Here is a 15,166-nt window from a genome sequence, read left to right on the forward strand (position 1 = left end):
GCAGCTTTGAACCCTCTTAAGCTCCCTATGACACCAAGACTGCCAGAACAGAGGCCCTCGCTAAGCATGTAGCGAATCAGAAGAGGAAATGTTGGGCTCGTTGAAAATAAGACAGAAATGAGAATTGGCAGTCAAGAAGACCTCGCAAAGCAAAAGGGAGGATGTAGTAGCCCAAGATAAAGAATTTGGAAAATAAGAAAGTGAAGAAAAAGTGCCCGCCAGGCGGGATCCGAACCCACGACCTCCAGAATACCGGTCTGGTGCGATAACCACTACGCTACCGGCGGGGATACTTTAGCCTCCACTTTCTGGGGTATTTATGTTCACGTGTTTTTGTTTCCTGCTGATTCGCTACATGCATAGCGAGGGCCTCTGTTCTGGCAGTCTTGGTGCCATAGGGAGCTTAAGAGGGTTCAACGCTGGCCGACCACTCTCGACATGTTGTAGACGCTCGGGTCACGGCCCGGGGGTTAAAAAGAAGGTCCACTTCACCCCGAGTAGTCAGAGTGGCGCTGGCTACCACCCCCAAGCGCAGGAAACAAAAACACGTTAACATAAATACCCCAGAAAGTTGAGTTTAAAGTAGCCCCGGCGGTAGCGTAGTGGTCATCGCAACAGACCGGTATTCTGGAGGTCGGAGGTTCGAATCCCACCTTGCGGGCATTTTTTCTCCACCCTCTTATTTTCCAAATTCTTTATCTTCAGCTACTACATCCTCCCCCTTGCTTTCCGAGGTCTTCTTGACTGCCAATTCTCATTTCTGTCTTATTTTCAACCAGCCCCTCATTTCCTATTCTGATTCGCTACATGCTTAGCGAGGGCCTCTGTTCTGGCAGTCTTGGTGCCATGGGGAGCTTAAGAGGGTTCAACGCTGGCCGAGCACTCTCGAAATGTCGTAGACGCTCGAGTCATGGCCCGGGGGTTAAAAAGAAGGTCTCCGTCATGTGGTGTTTGCGAAGGACGTAAGCACGGGCAGCACCACCGTACGAAAGCCGTTTATTCTAGACAGCCCATCGAATATATACATAAAGAACGCACGCGCCCCCTGGGGGTAAAAGAACACAAAAGTAACCCGAAGCTTAAATATTTAGTGATTAGTTGTTAGTAAGTGTTAGAAACCCCCAGCATGCACTGTACATATTTACACGCTGTATACAGTTACATGTTTACACTCTACATACACACTGTGGTATACACACAGACAACTAGTGCGTTTGATAGTCTTTGAGCCAAGCCGGTGGCTGGCGCTCTCGAGACGGCCGATGAGGACGCTGCACCGGCTGCAAGGCGGGAGATGCTAGTGAGCTCGTAGAGCTCTGTAGCACGCCAGCAGACCGCCGTTGCGGCCCAGGAGAAGGCGGCTGCTGCACGGCAGGCTCCGGAACAGGCAGGTGCCGATCAGGAGCAGGCGCTTGCGGTACGGCAGGCTGCAGTACTCCAGTGGGCGGTAGCTGCGACCCGGGAGAGGGAGCCGGCGGCAGGGCAGGCTGCGGCACTCGAACCGGAAGCTGCGGCGCAGGTAGCTCTGAACGTTGGTATGGTGGACTCGTGCCCCTCTCGAAAACCCGGGACAGCTTGAAGGCGTTCCATTTGCGGCCATCTGCAAGTCGGAAAGAGGCAGGTCCCCTCTTCTCCAACACTTCAGTTGGCGAGGAAAAGGAGCGATCCCCCTTGAAGCGAACTGACGGCTTCTTGAATCGAACGAAATCACCGACAGCTATCTTCGGTTCCTTAGGAGCTCTCCTCCGGTCCGTGTACTCCTTGCTGCTTTGTTGTTGAAGCCGGACCCTTTGGCGCAGTCACGCCAGTTCCTTTGCTGGGTCCTTTGCAAACGCTGGTTGCGAAAACCCCACAACATCCAATCTGGTTCGGGGCATTCGCCCATGCAGCAGAACTGCTGGGGCAACCCCAGTTGTAGCCTGTGGAGTACAGCGGCGAATAGCGAGGTAGTCCGTGACTGCTTGTCGGATAGGTCTCCTTTCGAGGAGTGAAACTTGGATGAAGCTCCTCAGCGTTCGATTGAACCCCTCGACTCGCCCATTCGCGGGGGGGGGGGGGGGGGGGCAGTATACAGACGAATGAGACAGCTTGATGGCTCGGCTTTGAAGAAAGGTGATAAATTCACGTGAAGTGAACTGCGGCCCATTGTCGCAAACAATCTCCTCCGGGTATCGTTCACGGGCAAAAACACTGGTTAAGAAGTCTTTCACAGTGCTTGTGGCCACTTCGCTGCAAAAATATATCTCTGGCCATATGGAATGGTAATCGACCAACGTTATAGCAAATCGGCTATTGTGATGTGCATGTTCCAATGGGCCAACGATGTCTAGGACCAGTTTCTGCCACGGCCTTTCAGGCCAGTCAACAGGCTGCAATGGCGCTGGCGATGTTTTGGCGGACTTTTCTGCCTCCAGGCAGATGTGGCAGTTTTTCACAGCAGATTCAGCTTGCTTGTCCATTCGTGGCCACCAGAACAGCTCACGAAGTCGCGTCTTTGTGCGCGTGATGCCCGGATGTGTCTCGTGGGCGACGGCGATGAACTGAGCCGTGAGCTAGGACGGAGCAACGAGGCGCTCTGCGCGCAGTAGAAGGTCATCAAGAACAGAAAGTTCTTCGCACACAGATTAGAAATGTTTTGCCTCCTCTGGTACGGCCTTTTGTGGTGGCCAAGAACCGAGCACGAACGACTTGACAGCTTGCAGACAGCCATCGTTGATCACGGCTTGCTTGAAGTCTTCCTTCGTCACGCAAGCCGGCTCGACCAACGACACAATTTCTTCTTCCTTTGCCAGCTCTGCCTCGGCCGTGGGAGCTGGCAGCCGAGAAAGAGCATCTGCCACCGTGTTGGTGGACCCCTTGCGGTACTAGACAGTGAAATTGTAACATAGGAGTCATGCACTCCAGCGTGCAATTCGGAGTGGCCTTCTTCCACGTCCTTGCGACGACAGCAATGATACCAACGCCTGATGGTCCGTTTATAACAGCAGACCACAATTCGTTCCAAGCAAGAGGGCAGGGTACAGTGCAAAGAACAATGCCCGTAACACAGACTCAACCAACAATGCCCATGCAGTAACCCAGTTTTGGAAGGACGGGATTCGGTTATCTGGTTCCAGTCTGAAATAGTGCGCCAGAGAAACCAGAATTTGAATATGTCTGTTCTTGCATAGTACGCAGTTAGTGCGTTAGGTTGGTGATGTCTTGGGGCTCTTGTGATTAAGGGGGCAAAAACTGGGGTTGGATCACGGGCAATTTGGCGATTACAGAAAAGAGAAAGAAAATCAAGGCGGGATTTATTTATTCGATCCTGAAGGGAATAAGTATTATTAGCTAGACTTAGCTCTGTAGGGGACATTGTTCGCAAAATGTAAGAATAGACAAATGGAAACGCCTTGCGTTGAGTCCTCTCAAGATTTTAATGTTTTGTGAAGTTTCGGGGTCGCACACGAAACTTGCATATAACCAATTCGGCTTAATGAACGAAAAGTAACTGAAAAGCTTAACGTTTGACGGATAATTTCGTAGTTCGCATCTTAAAAGCACAGTTTGGGAAAGGCGGATGAGTAAATATTATCTAAGTGCAAGTTCCCTGATAACTTAACTGCGAGTGTAACGCCAGAGTACTTCTACCTTTGAACCTGTTTAAGTGAAGGCGATTATAGATTATAATCATGTTCACTGGGGTTTTTCTGTCCTCTCTCACAAATATTTACACCTTTGTTCCAAACTGAAGTCCATTCTCCATTCTACACACCACTTACGGACGTGATGAATGTTTTTGTTGGGTTCCTTCTGGTTATTAATACCTGTGACCTTACCAAACAATACACAGTCATCTGCAAACAATCGAACTTCAACATTAGGCTCCACAAGAGTTGATAAATCGATATATACAACGGAAAATCATGGTACCAAAACAGCCGTAATGAAAGGATAGAGAGAAGAAATATGAACAAGGTGAGACTATGTCTGGCTAGAACATTATATTTGAAAAGAGGCCGAGTTTGTGGCCACTCTCCAGTCCACCCCGTTCCCGGGTGCAAACATTACGAGGGGAGCAGCGGAATTGGCAGTGTACACTTCCTTCACGTACGCTGTTTGAGCTAGTGCTGGGGTATTTGCACAGATGTTATCGGTCTGGTAACAGCGGTGGAATGGGGGGTGTGCCAGAATTCTCCGCTTCAAAGGAGAAGATAAGGTGCTGTACCGGCATACGGCTCTTATTTCGTTCTCTCTCTTCGTAATGAACGTTCTTTCTGTATTGTATCCGCAACTAACTCGGTAAAACTGTTAAAGAATAAAACTATGGGGGCAATTCCGTACATTTCTCAAAATATTCTTGTCCTTTTTCTGAAAGTCATTCTGGTTGTTGGGAACAGACACTTAACAGGGAAATAGTTTTAAAATTTCCTAACAAAATTGTTTCAGCGCATTAAAGGCACCCCGCAACACTTTTCATAAGCACTTTCACTCTTTCCTTGCGCATGGAACCACTGCGAAAGCTATATTTCTCGCCAGCACAGAGTGGCACTGCGCGATCTCCTCGTCGCACCAGATACGCCTTCCATTTCTGCTTTGGTTTTGTGGCTTTTTTAAAAGTTGCTATCGAAAAGCGTTCATTGCTGCAACTAAAAGAAAACCGGGCAAGAGCCGCTACATGGCCTCAGTGACGTAAGTAGAGCCGTCGAAGAACGTCAAGGCCGGGAAAGAAAGAAAAATCTTTTCAGCGAGTTTACCTACTCACAAGTTATCTGATGGGCATAGAGCAGTAATTTGTTGCAGAGGTATTTTGCGACCCCGTAATCTAAGTACTGGTCTGCCTACCTGACTACGGGTGACTACGTTCTGCCAGCAATTAAGATTTCAAAAAACAGTAGAGAAAAGGGTTGCAGGGTCCCTTTAATATCTCGCTACACCACTGAAGAATGGAAAGTTGGGCGGGTTGGTGTTGTAACATTGTGGCGAAACACGGCAGCGAGTTGTTAGTCAGGGCTCGTCCTGTCTGATTTCTTCTCCTTGTGAATTCCGCTTGACGAGTTCACCAAGAAGAAATCAGACAGGAAGGGCGCTGACTTACTTCCCGCGCTGTTTCGTCACAATCTGGCTCTAACATTTCCCTTATGAGTTGAGCCGCCCGACTCCTGCACAACAGTGTAAGAAAAAAAATTCACGCATCTTCACGAAGTGAATCATCACGAGTGGGCGAAGCACAGGGGATTGTTCTAACCGTAAATCAGCCGTGGCATTGCCCACTCGCGTATGTAAATGAGTGACAAGGTGTGTTTACAGTATAGACAGGGTGGTGTGGTGATAACTGGAACACTTTAAAAAATTTTCCTGAAATAACCAACGCTCTGTTCGCGCTCAAACTTCACACGAAGGTCGCATTTTGTGGTCTATTTTGTTTGACACAGGAAACAACAGCAGTACTTGCCTGTTTATTCTGAAAATAAAAACAAATATGTTTTTGCCTACGGCAAAATGGCGGCCGATTTTTACGTGCGAGACAGCGCAAATTGATATTGGAACGACGGCGCCACCTGAGGTATTAAAAGCGTAACGCACGTTTGGGATTCACGGCAGGGAGGAGACAAATGGTGCAGCAAACGATCAGAAAATGCATCTAGGAAGGAGCCAAATGGGCTAGCAGACAATCACAAAACCAAATTTCACATTTTCTGATCGTCTGCTACGCCAGTTGGCTCTGTCCTACCGTGAATCCCAAACGTGCGTTTCGCTCTGAGCACCCCAGGTGGCGCCGTCGTTCCAAGATCAACTAGCGCTGGCTTGCACTCACTTCCAAATCGGCCGCCATTTTCCCATAGGCGAAAACCGTTGTAATTTATCTTCAGAATAAACAGGTAAATACCGTCGTAGATCACGGTGTCAAACAAAATAGACCACAAAATGCGACCTTCGTGTGAAGTTTGAGCGCGAACAGAGCGGCAGGGAAAAAGTTTAAAGTGTTCCAATTATCGCCGTACCACCCTGTACAATGCCAATCAAATTCAATCCTATACGATTTAATACAATTTATATCCAATTCAATCCAATCCAATCCAATGCTCCTAGCACATGCGCAACACTGTGTACATGCACGCCAAGCACCGGACAAAGCGGGGTCCTAAGGTGCTTCACTCCTAATAGCCTAGGTGACGACATCCCGCCGTCGAATCGCGTTCCGAGCTAACGGTGTCGCCGAATGCGCCATTATCGAGGGCGCGGAGTCCCAAGGGCCCTACCGAGCTGCGTTCGCGGCTCGCCGCAGCGGTCGGTGCTGGGTAGCGCTCCTGTGCTGCGGCCGCTGTTAACAGCGTGAAGGAAGGAAGGAAGGGAGTAGAAGGAAGGCAGGGAAGTTAACCTGGCTAGAGCCTAGTTTGCTATCCTGCACGTTGGAAAGGGAAAATAGGCAAAAAAGAGAAAAGAAAGAATGAAGAGAAGTTGGAGTAGACACGTATGCCCAGCGCTGAAGCACTGACACTGATAGACACTGGAGGCATTCAGTCTATAGTCTGGTGTTTAAGTTCATCGCCCGTAGAAAGAGTAAATGTGTAAACTGAGCTATGTCTCTTAATTGTTCTCTCAAAAAACGATCTCTGCCACTTCCCTAGGTAGACGAGTAACAGCAGAACTGACAATTTACTCACTATCAATTCAGCGAGGACGACGTAGCACACTGCAATGCTCTGGTCCCTTTCCCAATCATTGTCCCATGCCTAGGAAATGCTACCAAAATATTTTACGAAATCTCCGCTCGCCACAGTTACATCAAACAGCTCATCCACGGCTGACCGAGACCACCATCTTCACTGACGAGTTACTTGCGTAACACCCATCTGTAGGCTAACTGCATTCCAGATGAAGTTGACATGGACTACATAGGACTTCCTGGAACACCGCCATCCAATCGTGACACTGATTATTACCGTCTCTATCTGAACCCTGCATTTGTGTATGAAAAGTGCGGCCATGTTGCCCTTAGATACCACTTCCTTTCTGAACATAAAGACACTTGAAAGAACCGGGACAAGCTAATAATGTTACGTGTCAATAAGTGTATACCATTAACATGCTCAGTCGCCCTACTGCATCGTTGCATCTGATCGCGAACCTTTCCCAGTTGTTTTCAGGCATATTATGGGTGGATCGTACCAGGCATAACCAATGTTTTAAGGGGGACGTAACACAGTGTGAGCGTGAGGGATCTCAATATGAAAAAAAAAATGGCTGGTGATTACCCCCTAATGCGATATTTGGGCGCAGCAGCAGTGCGCTGAGGCAGCCCTCATTCGTGGGTTCTCTCGAACGGGAGCGATGATGAGCCTCTGCGTCGGCGGCGTGAAGTCCGTCTCAGGAAGGGACGGCGAACTGCGTCTTAAAGGGACCCTGCAACACTTGCCATCGACTACAAGTAATGCATTTTGGGATAAAGTCTATTGTCCCAGAAATCTCCGCCCGCAAGAATTATGAAAATCCGTTCACAATTAACGAAACTACGTGCGATGAGAAATCTCGCATAATAGTTCCCTCTCAACTCGACCGCGAACAACGCGACGAAAGCTGCCCGCTCTCTCCCGGAGAGGGGGGCGGCTCGCGGCGTTCTCTTCGGCGGCCTTCGATATATCACATGCCGGGTAGTTTTCTCCTTTTCTCCGCAACGCGGAGGGGCCTATTTCCGGTCTGGTGCCACAAAAAAGAAGGCATGGGTGCCTGCTCGCAAGTGCGCGCTCGGGCTGGTAGGGCGTTTTTGAAGCAATAAACATTTGTAGTCGAGTGGTCCCGTTAAAAGGGAAGTATTGAGCTCATCACTAAAACTCCGCGCGCACTCAAAACACAAAAGAAACGGCAAAACTGTGCCTACAGGTTCAGGCATAGAAGAGGTTCGTACACAGCAATGACGACGACGGAAATGGGAGAATCTAGCCGCGAAGTTGACCAATGACAGCCGATCGGGCAGCCATGGCCTATGTGACGTCCCTTAGGCGATGACAGGGGTTGCATAATGAGGACAACTGAAGACAGAGCGGTTGGTTTTTCCGCGTCTTTCACATCGATTTGCGCGCTGACCGCTTCACGTGCACGTGTAATATTTGGCTCAGGTATTCCTGGCAGTGTAATCTAAACGTCACGCAGGTTTACTTGCACTGCTCAAAGAGTGTTGCCGGGTCCCTTTAAGCGAACGCACATCATAGACACGCGCACACCCCCCTCACGTATTCGCCCAGCGTCGCGCCATCGAGTGCCTCGTGCAGGCACAGAAAACTGCCCCATCCTCTCCCCCACAGCACACTTTCGGAGAGCGCTGGCTCGCGCCGCCCCAGTGAACCGCCCTCCGCTCCCAATTTCGGGACGCTGCCCTCGTTTGCTTTCTTTGTTCGTTCGCTTTTTTTTCTCACTCGCCGGTCCTGCCATCGCTCAATTGGTTACGCCGACAACACGGTTTATCCCAGAGACGGCCTCCAAAAGACTGCGCCCTAAAAATCATCCCTGCAATTCGTAATAGACTTAGAATAGAGCACATAAAAATTGTTATCAGAATAAATTTCTAATGAACATTTGATACATTGTTTAAAAAAAGGTCCCTTTTACCACGCAGAAATGTAAGTGTGATTATCGTGTTGTTTGTGTTAAGAAATCATGCCTTTGAGGTAATGAGAGTGACATAATTATAACCGTGAAGGACGAAACAGCAGCGGGCAGTTATGCTGCTTACCCCACTGACGGATATTCTTTATACAACAAAAATTGAAATTACGTTGCATTCCTGAACGCAATTGCAGCTGTGTGTAAAAGCATTGATCTACACAGCAGCGCTCAAACACATAACGAAATGGAGTACCAGGTGCAGACACCAAGATTGCTTCCGCATAGAACAAACATACCTCGTAATATTCATACAAACATTAAGCATCAAAGCTGACATGCACTCAGCTCCCAGTATACGCCTACCGCGGGAAACGGCTTCATCAAAATAGCAGTGAAGGTCCGTTTTATGGCACGACAAAGCGCGGGAAAACGAGCAACGTTTCATCAAGCGAACATATAGTTGTCAAGACGATTACACCACTCTGCCGCAGACCACAAGCAGCCCACGTAAGTACGTATCCATTAAAGGAGGAGGAATAAAAGTTTATTTCGCGAGCGCTGGTGCTGCTGTTACGGCACCCGCCCGGTGGGGGGCGTCCCTCGTCCGGGATACCCTGGCCTTGGCTGGCATTCCAGGCCTTCTTCATCAGTACGCGATGGGTCCCAGGGTCCGGACTTTTCAGGCAGGTCGACCACTGCACGTAAGAGGGGGAAGGGTTGCGGGGTAGGCCTGTGGTTTGTCCGTGCTCCCATACTCGGTGGTATAGCCTGCCGGGCAAGGGACAGACATTACAGGTTTCCGGGTGTATAGTGGGGTAGATCGCGTGAAGAACGGTGCGATTAGGACAGGAGTTTATTTGTATTCTTCTAAGGCTGGTGGCTTCTTCTCTCGATAACGGCGGATGTGAGGCCGGGAATATTGTTCTGCTTTGGCGATAGTCGGCCAGAATATCTCCATATTTTACGAGAGGTTCTGTTTTGGGAGCAGCATGCGATGTTTGTGCCTCGTAGATAATGGCCCAGTGTACAGTCATGAACAATTCAAATGGGAACCGCGGAGCACATGGCCGAAGATACCGGTGCCGTCACCTGGCAGCGGTCGCAGAAAACGCACGGACATGCGCAGATGATGACGGGAGCGAGACTGCGTGTCCCACTGCCACATGTTGCCCTCTCCTCGCTCGCAGGCTTGCCTTGTCGCCATGCCGCATGAGCGCTGCAAGCATTACAAGTACTATCGCCGCTGCAGCTGAGGGTGTTGGTCGCGTTGAGAGCAATGCGGCGCGTAATTGCTTGACGATGTGGCCAGTGCTTCCGTGGGAAACGCGTGCACGCTCTCGCAAGGCATACTGTTGAGCTCATCATGCTTTCTTGAAGAAAACCAGCGCGCATAAATGGAGACAAAAATAAAAGCATTCCGCCTAACTTCTGATGGCATCGCATTGTTTTGCGTTCGTGGTGCAGTGGCTCGGAAATCGAACAATGAGCTGGCCGCCAACAAGAATGCGCCTTTGTGCGACGGAGTCATGGCTGAGTCACTTGGTGGATTCATGCTTGTAGCAAATAGATATACCACACGAAGCCGTATCCGGCCAATCATTTTCATTAACTGCAACCATTGTGTGAGCTGGGAAAATCACTGGCAGAATTGAAATATTCACAAAAATTCAGAAGATATGCCGGTCCAACCATTCTATAGCCCAGTTGCCCTTGCATATCAGTTTTGGCGGCCCGATTTTTTTCGTTTGGTTTTTGGTAGGCACCTCACTTCTTGTAGAAATCCGAGGAGCGGGCATTACTGAGCATGATGTGGGCGTTACCCAGGGGTCTATCGTTATTTGAACAAGTTTCTGCCTTCCACATGCAAAGCTATGTCGGCAATGTGACGCCGGCACATACGGGGAGCAGGCGCTCGTGTGAGCCGAGCTCACAGTCGCCGCAGATACTATCTCGCGCCGCATCGCTAACAATTGTTGTCAGCACTCTGGCGGCATGGCGACAAGGCAAGCATGCGAGCGAGGCGAGGGCAACATATCGCAGTGGGACACGCAGCCTCGCTCGCGTCATCTAAACTGCGCATGTAAGTGCGTTTTCCACGGCCGCTGCCAGGTGACGGCACCGGTATCTTCGGCCATGCGCTCCGCGGTTCGCATTTGAATTGTCCATGACTGTACGTGCGATCGGGCAGCGGGGTGGGCCGCCTCATTACCGCGAAGGATGTGTGTCCGGGAAAATTAAAAAAAAAAACATCTTGAGCCTTGTCTTCGAGACAGGGAATTTTCTGCGTGGCAATATTTGTAGCACAACTTAGAAACCTTTTTTTCTGCTCCCCTCATGTTGTTTGAGTTCTTAAGGTGCAATTTGGCCAAAGGTTGGTAAAACTCTCGACACAGTCGAGAAATATTGTTTGACATTGCAACTAATCGTAAGACAACATAGCGAAAGAATGAAGATGGTAAATATTATTGAGTTGTGCTAGGTAGAACGTTTGGGAGACAATAAGGGAAAAGCACGTCATTTCTTGTGTCTAGGAATGCAATCATTTAGCTCGCAACTACTGTCCCACGAGACAACAAGAGAAGTAGACCGGTGATCGGGGAGATGGGCAAATAATTACAAACGAACCGTCAACTCCTTCGTCTGTCATTGACTCGACTTGAGCGATGCGGTAGTCTAAGGCGATAATGCCACCTGAAGGAGGTAGAAAGCGGCCTCAAGACGCGTGCAAGTGATACGGCATAACGGAAAAAAGAGGAAGTAATTTGATGACGGTCTGTAGTTTGGGGCGTGGGGTTCATAGGGGCGACATAGCCAGTACTCCGGCGTAGGCCACCGCGCTAGCTCCCGGCTTGTCAACCACGTGGGTTCACACACTATACGGCTATAAGCACTATAAGTTGTCCAACGCAAGCGGAAATACGCCAATTGGGAACAAAAAACGCGTTTTGTGGCGAGAAAAAAACCTGAGTTCCTTGCGTTATTTAACCGGCGTTTATTTGATTGAGCTAAATCATAGCATTCCGGGCGCACAGCAACGTCTTCTTTGGGTTATCCGTAGCGCTGGCTTTGAACAGTCGGGTATCCGACGAAGGGAGAGGTGCCGCCAGTTTTGCTGTTTCTCCAGTCTTGCACAACTAACGCTGATATAAGAAGAGGCTGCCAACTCTCGTGTATTGTATTAGGGGCGAAGCACCTTAGGACCTCGCTTTGTCCGGGTTTTTTTTTGCGTCCGCGTACAGTGTTGCGCAGGCACGAGGAGCATTAGATTGGATTAGATTTGGATTGGATTGTGTAAGGTCCACTTATGCGGTCAGTGGCCAGGAGCCCGGGCTGCGCGTGAGAACCCGCCACTCTGTCTGGCAACGTAGCACTGCCAACACTGCGCTGCATCTGTCGCCAATTCGTCACGGCATGCACGGGAGACGGATTGCCTGGCCGACCGCATACCACAAGGATAATCCTCCATTGAGAAAGCAGACAGTGCCGCTGGATTCCGCGAACCACCATCGGCGTGACGTGCGGAGGAGGTGGGATTACCGACGTCGAAGCGCGCGCCGTGCAAGAAACCATTGTTAAAGCGCCCCCGCCGGCGCAGAGCACTGTCGCCGTCTTTCGCTTTCACCCCGCGGGGTCGCTCGCACCTGCACGTTTGCGAGCCTGCCGTTGACCCGAAGATGGCGGCGACTCATTGAATATTCCATGGCGTGCTGAGTGACAGCTGTCTACGTGAATTTGGGCACTTCCATACGCGTGTACGAACGCTACAGGGGCGTTCCCGAGAGAGGGTTATCTCGAGGTTTTATAAGGCCGAACTTGGCCGTTGGAAATCGTTCTTGTCTGAGCGCCGAGCTGGGCAGTTCCCGGCGGGACAAGGAGTCTCGACCGTTAAAGCAAGGTTGGGATTTGTGAGCCCCCTAGTCGAGGTTAAGATCGCGTCGGAGGTTTAGGGTGCAGCGCCGTACCGGGCAACTAGACTGATCTTGCGGCGAGACAGAGTCTCGGTCGTGGTTTCTCGAGCGGTTTGTGTACGCTCCGAGAATAGGAGAGTTAGACGAAGTTGAGAAGCTCAAGTGATTTGTGCGCACTTGGAGCTAGCGTCTAGCTGAAGTTTGAAGTTTTCTTTTAATTACTCATGTAGCCAGTTTTCCTACTGTAAATATCTGTATACAAACTCTCCGTTTCACTTAATCAACCCCAACGCCTCGAGTTCGTCAATTCGACCACCATCTCCAAGAACTTCAACACCATCGCCCTGCCAGCCTCCTGCCAAATCAACCGGAGCCCGGGCGATTGGGTTCCTGATCGACACCGGACGTCGGGGAAACGAACTACACAACGATCTTTACTATTGGATTGAAGTTGATTGGATTAGATTAAATTGAATGATATCGGATTGGATTGGATTGGAATTTGTATATACAGTACACACGCGTTATCACTCATTTACATGCGTGAGTGGGCAATGCCACGGGTGATTCACGGTAAGAACGATCCCCAGTGCTTCGCCCACTCGTGATGATTCACTTCGTGGAGATACGTGAATTTTTCTTCTGTCATTTTTTCACGGTTACAATGAAAGTTTCTTGAATAACATACTTTTGTTTTAAAGAAAAGCTTTATTACTCTCGTCCATGAGTTTTGCCGTCGTGGAGTATTTGACCTTCATTACACCGCAACTGCTCCGCACGTGACTCGCCGGGCAGAGGTCTGCCGTTACCCCGTTGGCTGCCGCCTTAGGTGCTGCCGCCATTGCAGGCTTCGCGCATGCGCTCTCCGTAGCTGGTTCCCCTCCTGGCTGCGTCACTCGCCGCGTGCGTGCGAGTGATGCAAGCTTGGCCATGGATGAGAGGGTTTCCGGGCCGTCTTCTATTCTCAGAACCTTGCGCAAGAGCTCGAAGCTTCGAGCAGTCAGCGGAGAGCAGCGTCTCACCGCCCTTCGGATAACGCCGGGCGAGGTGTTACACTGGAGGAATGCCAACCGATGTGACACTGAGACTGAGAAAGAGCGGAGACTGAGTCTCCGCAGACTCAGACTGAAACTGAGACTGAGTCGGAGATTGAGAAAGAGCGCACCGTTGGCCCCGGAAAAAAGCCAGAAGCTGAATCACGACCGTAGACGAAGGCAGGCTTTGGACGAATAGTATAATAATCACAACTAAATCAAAGGTAAAACAAGTGAATTCACGACTTAATCAGACTAAGCAAGCTTTCGCTTTGAATATCCAGGGTTAGCTGAGCTGAGCCGCAGCCATTTTTTCATCTGAGCGCAAAGTTCTGGATTTTAATAGGTACCTCAAGGTATATAGTGAAATCATAGGTGAGCAGGTATTTTCCCTACATTATTAAAACCACTACTGGACAGCCGGAACGAAAATACCATGAAGTGCAGTGCCCTTTACTTCTTAAAGCAGCTAAATTACCTGCTTTCATTAAAGTGCGTTCTACACTGTTGTAAGCGTTTTCCAAATACTCGCATTTTCGACTAGGACCCTTAGATTCTTGGCTTCATATTAGCGTGCAAACTTCGAAGGCACAGCCATGATGTGGTGAAGGGTGTAGCATCGACATGTTAAATCCAAGAAAGCCAGCCGAAACTTCTTGAGATATTGGCTAGTGCAGTGTTTGCATACAACTGCACAGAAAACGTGCTGAACGCACGTTCACGCTACGCTTCCGAAAAGAGACAAGCATGTATTTGAAAAATGAGCGTACTCTATACAATAGTCATAATCTGGCTAGTTAGCTCGTACTAATTTAGCGGCAAGTCAGCGAAAAACTTCGACACGACCCGCTGTGGTGACTCAGAGGCTAAGCCTGTTACTGCTGAGCCCAAGGACACGGGCTGGATTCCCGGCTGCGGCGGCCGCTTTTCTGATGGAAGCGAGAATCGTAAACGCGTGTGTGTGGACAATTCGGCGCGAGTTAAGGATCACCAGGAGGTCAAAAGTAAACCGCACCCGCCGCGGTTGCTCAGTCGCTAAGGCGTTGTGCTGCTGAGCACGAGGTTGCGTGTTCGATTCCCGGCCGCGGCGGCCGCTTTTTCGATGGAGGCGAAAAGCAAAAACGCCCGTGTGTACGAGATTTCGGCGCACGTTAAAAATCCCCACGTGATCAAATTTAATCCGCAGCCCTCCAGTACGGCGCGCCTCATCTCCTGCGCTGCGTCGGCGCGTTAAACCCTACAATCAATCAATCAATCAATCAATCAATCAATCAATCAATCAATCAATCAATCAATCAATCAATCAATCAATCAATCAATCAATCAATCAATCAATCAATCAATCAATCAATCAATCAATCAACCAATCAATCAATCAATCAATCAATCAATCAATCAATCAAAAGTAAACCGGAGCTCTCCACTTCGGCGCGCCTGAAAAAACTTCGGCGCTATAAAGTGCTTTATCTTTTTCCTTATTTCCCTATTTGTGGTAGCGATTGCTCTGTTCGATTGTATACACAGACAGATGTACTAAGTTATAAGTTCTGTTAATTACCTGCTGACATTCCAATGCTACTGACCCAATGTGTTGGGAGCTGAGTACCTTCGTGAGGCCGTTTGCACCTTTAGTCACGG

This window comes from Haemaphysalis longicornis, unplaced genomic scaffold (assembly GCF_048455015.1).
Source record: "Haemaphysalis longicornis isolate Haplotype H1 unplaced genomic scaffold, Haemaphysalis longicornis Haplotype H1 scaffold_6, whole genome shotgun sequence".
NCBI lineage: Eukaryota > Metazoa > Arthropoda > Arachnida > Ixodida > Ixodidae > Haemaphysalis > Haemaphysalis longicornis.